Here is a 4,773-nt window from a genome sequence, read left to right as displayed (position 1 = left end):
TCTTTCCCTCATCCTCTTTCTCTGGCGGTAACAGTTTTTGAAAGGATGGGGAGAGCAGTGTGTTTCTGCTCAGTTTATCAAATTACACTCAGTGACAAAGGACTGAAGTGCATTTTCTCGAAGGCTTGACAATTAGAGATCCAGGAAGAAAAAAGAAAGGCATGACAGAGAACCCAGGGCTTTTGTGGAAGGTAAAACACCGATGTCAAAGGCAGGGATGTGGTCGGGTAGCTCTGAGTGAATTTGCCTTCATGTTCTTTGGTGTTGCAAACTGTTTCCCCCACCCGTAAACCTCAGCTGCAAAACTCCCAGGGAGCCTAGAACTTGCAAGATTGTTGATTTTTAAAAGGAACACTGTTCATTTTCACATGGGCTGAGTCAGACAAGCTGGAGCACTGCTTCCTCCCTCCAGGGCTGCCCTTCCCAGCCCCCCATGCCAGGGAAGCCTTCTCAGAGAAGTCACTCAAAGAGGCACAGTGCCCTCCACGCCGCCCCCCCATCTCAGCCTGTGCAGCCGGCTTCTCTGCTGGGGTCTGGTTGGGGCAAGGATGGGGCAGGCTTTTCCTTGCCAAAGTGCCCTGCACCTGAAGATTGCTAGATGGAGAAGCATGAACTGTCAAGGCAGTTTGGAGCCTGAAGCAAAGTACATGGGGTCATTGGACTGCTTTCCCAAAGGTTTTCATTCTTTGGGGGTAGAGGGGAGGGCAGCAACCCAAGTTCCCAGCCACAGGTGCAGACGAACGAGTCAGGAAGAATATCCCCTTATCCAGAGTTCTGAGACAGTGCCTGAAACAAGTCCACCCCTACCCAGCCTTCCATTCCCAGCTGGCTGTGGTCCAGAAGCCACCCAGCAGGCAGGCCGGCCGACTGACTGGCAGCCCTGCTCAGAAAGCTCAGAGAGCAGAGCTAACCTGAGAAGCTAGTTGGCAGAGCTCCCCACCCCCGAGTCCAAATCCCTTCCTCTTGCGTGAGACCATGGCTCCTGCTGACTCTCTCAGGAGAAGGAGATGGAGGAGATGCAGAGCAGGGAGGCTGTGGGGCTGCCCACCTGAACGCCCCCCACCTCTCTTCTCACACCTATTTACCACCACCCGCCCCAGCTCCAAGCTAACTTAGTTTCAGATGCCGCAGCTTTCATCAGTTTCCTCCCCAGACACTTGTGGGGTGGCCAAAGATCAGAGGAGGAACTCCCAGTAAGATGCCCTGTGGTCCAGATTGTTCTGACGGCCAAGGCTATTCTAGCATGTACCTGTGATCCCTTCAGGATTTCCCCTGGTCCTCACTGCCTGAGCCTGACCACTCCGAAGTACCAAGAGATTCTTGGGAGGACCTGGGCCCCTCCTACACATTCTTTCCATCAGCAAAGCTCTATGCTTCCTCGTCAAAGCAAGTTTCAATACAAGTCCCCTGGTCTCCCACCCCCTGCAACTAGATTGCCATCCTGAAATCCCTTCTGTATGGAAAATCTGTAGCCCCTCTGACGCTCTCTTTAGTTTTTCCTCCATTGGTTTCATTCCTTCCTCGATGTCCTGCTATTCCAAATCCATTCATTCATCATACAGCAAATAGGCAGAGTGGCTTATAGTGAAGACAATGGGTCTGGAATCTGTGAGACCTGGGCCCCAAATCTGCGCTGCCGCTCGTTGCCGTGAGCACTGTGCTTTCCCTATTTGAGCCTCGGTTACTTCTTCAGTGTGGTATATGGATTAGGAGGGAATGAGGGTTGAGGCCGAGATTCCTGTTAGGAGACTGGTGATAACTCAGGAACAATAACAGTAGTAACGATAGTGATAACAACATCACAGTGATGATAGCACTTCCTATGTGTCTGGCGCTTTTGAAAGCACTTCACATATATTATTTCATTTAATCCTCACATCAACGCCAGGAGGTAGATACTATATTCCCACTCTATAGAGGAAGAATCTGAGGCACCAAGTGATTTGACAACTTGCCCAAGTGAATCCTGCTGCATTTGGGGTGTTAGATTTAATCTCCTCTAGAATTCAAACCCAGGGAATCCGGATTAGTCTGAGCTCCTAGCCAGTACACTAAGGACAAAACCAAGCTAGCAGCAGTGAGGATGGAGAAAAGTGGACATATTTTAGAAGTGTCTAAGAGTTCCAGTAAAAAAGGTGACACGTTTGGCAAATGATTTGGTGGGGAGGGAGGAGGGGTGTTAGGATTTCAGGCTGGGTAGCTGGGAGCATGGTGGGATTATCTATTGAGTAGAAGTTCAGGAGAAGAGGGAGGCTTAGGGGACAAGATGATGAGTTTGGTTTTACCCTGGAAGGTCCTGTATAACTAAGAGATATTCAAATGGAGCTTTCTGGTGGGCTGTTAGAGGCGATTTAAACATCATCAGCATTCAGGTGATAAAGGAAGACAGGAGAGTAGAGAAGCCTACACAGAAAGAGAAGTGGGCCTAGGATAGAGCCGCCAGGAACATCAACATTTAAGGCACAAGAGGAGGAAAAGGAGTCTGGGAAATAGGGACCTCTTTTCTTTGGCCAAAACTCATGGCTTCGTTAACCTCACCTGAGACTGATTATCCTATTTGTTTGTTTCCCCTCAGCACTTAGAATCTCAGAGTTACCAAGAAACTCAGGTTAGTAATTTCACCCCTGCTTAACCCAGGGATACACACACACACACACACACACACACACACACACACACACCCCTTCCTGACCTATGAACTCCCATCGGTAGGATTCTTTTTTTTTTTTCTGCGGTACGCGGGCCTCTCACTGTCGCGGCCTCTCCCGTTGCGGAGCACAGGCTCTGGACGCGCAGGCTCAGCGGCCATGGCTCACGGGCCCAGCCGCTCCGCAGCATGTGGGATCTTCCCAGACCGGGGCACGAACCCGTATTCCCTGCATCGGCAGGCGGACTCCCAACCACTGTGCCACCAGGGAAGCCCGGTAGGATTCTTTATCCAGCTGCTGAGTTAATTTTGGCATCTTATACTTGTATATAAAACCATCTATTACACAGAGCTTGTCACCATGTCATATGGTGACATAACACTTTTAGGGGCACCTCCTAAGTGGGTCTGGGTCTTGCCTGCCCCAGATTGAGACTCCGTCCAGGCTGCATGTCAAAGTAGAACTCCCTCACTGCACCGTGTGCTCCAGCAGACTGTGGGTTCCTGGAGAACACAACCTGACTCTGTAGCCTTCTGCTCTGTGCTCAGGGCTGAGACAGGAAGGGGGCCGCTGTGGGATCAGGCTGTGTGAGGATCCAGTGAGGTCAGAAGGAGGACCGAACCTAATCGATGGACGGGTCACACTGAAACGCCATGTGGGAATGGGGAATGGAGAAAGCATGGGAAGCAAACCAGGCAATGAAGAGAGAGGGATGGGCTCTCTTCCCACGCACTCTCCTGACCCATCCACGAGAGTCCATGTGCTGGAAGAGCAAGCAGGGGTGCAGAGCTGGCCTCGCGGGGCCTGGGCTGGGGGAACCCAGGAGAGAAGGGTGAGAGACTGGTGAGGAAAGGGGAGGAGGATGGAGGTACTTAGGTAAGGTCTCCACACGCTAGTTAAGAAAGCAGCAGCTCAGACAGCCCTGGGCTAGGCCTGCCCTGGGCGGGGAGACAAGGCATGGCATTGCCCTCAGGGACAAGTGGCAGCTGTGGGGAAGTTACCCAGCACAATCATCACATGGAGAGCAAATGAGCAGCGAAACGTTTGCAACGCTTCCTCTCTTGGGTGGACACACACATTCTTTTTTTTTTTTTCAACTATACTTTTTTTTTTAAAATAATACCTTAGTGTGTGTGTGTGTGTGTGTGTGTGTGTGTGTGTATATATATATATATATATATATATATTACATCTTTATTGAAGTATAATTGCTTTACAGTGGTGTGTTAGTTTCTGCTTTATACATACATTCTTATTCTCAAAGATGCTCCTTGTGCATTCATACATGCTCATGGAGACTTGCCCGTTCCACGCCTCCCCCCCGCCCTACCGCTATGCATGCCCAGACCCCTCCCCATTCTCCACAAGCTGGTTCAGGGTGGAGCTTCAGGGCCTTGGAGCCTCTGGCCCAGCAGAAAGAGGGCCACCCAGTCTTCTCAGCACCTTAGTACCCAGATGAGCAGTGACTGGCTTGGTCTGCTGGGTAAGGGACAGCTCACCAGAGCCCGGGTGGAGTGAGGAAGGCCTGGGGGATGAGACTGGGGGTGGGGTGGGGCAGGCTTCTCAGAGAAGGGTACACAAACATAAAAATGACCCTTCGTGGCCCTCTGCCTGGGCCCAAGATCCAGGCCTCCAGTGCTGTTCAGCCCCTGAGCTCCCCCTACCAGGACGCAGCTCTGATGGCACACTGGTCAATTTAGGGGAAGCAAGAATAGCTACTGTAGGGCAGGGGCAGCCCCGAGCTCAGAGCGCCCATCACTGATCCCTCAGGGCTTAACGGTATGAGGATTTCTTCCACGCCCTTGTCCCTGTGACTGGCCCCTCGTCAGGATCCCCAGGGCAGCTGCAGCACCGGGATAGAGAGCAGCCGAGGGCAGCGGGCACACCCCGTCCACAGCTTGAGGATGGCCTGGAAAGGAGGCCCCGCCCCATAGGACCGGCCAACGCTAGCACAGGTCAGGGAGTCAGTCCTGCCATTCATCAGCTGTATAGTCTTGGCCAAGTCACTTCACGTCTCAGGCTCAATTTTCTTATAAGAAGGGGGAGAAGAAGTCTTGCCTTACTGGGCAGTTGGCAGTTGTGACATTTGGGGCTCAGAGCTGGGACAGATTCAAGGTAAAGCCAA

The sequence above is a fragment of the Lipotes vexillifer genome, unplaced genomic scaffold (assembly GCF_000442215.2).
Source record: "Lipotes vexillifer unplaced genomic scaffold, Lipotes_vexillifer_v1.1 scaffold253, whole genome shotgun sequence".
In the NCBI taxonomy this organism is placed as follows: domain Eukaryota; kingdom Metazoa; phylum Chordata; class Mammalia; order Artiodactyla; family Lipotidae; genus Lipotes; species Lipotes vexillifer.
The sequence above is the reverse complement of the archived record's forward strand: the minus strand, read 5'-3'. Positions refer to the sequence as shown.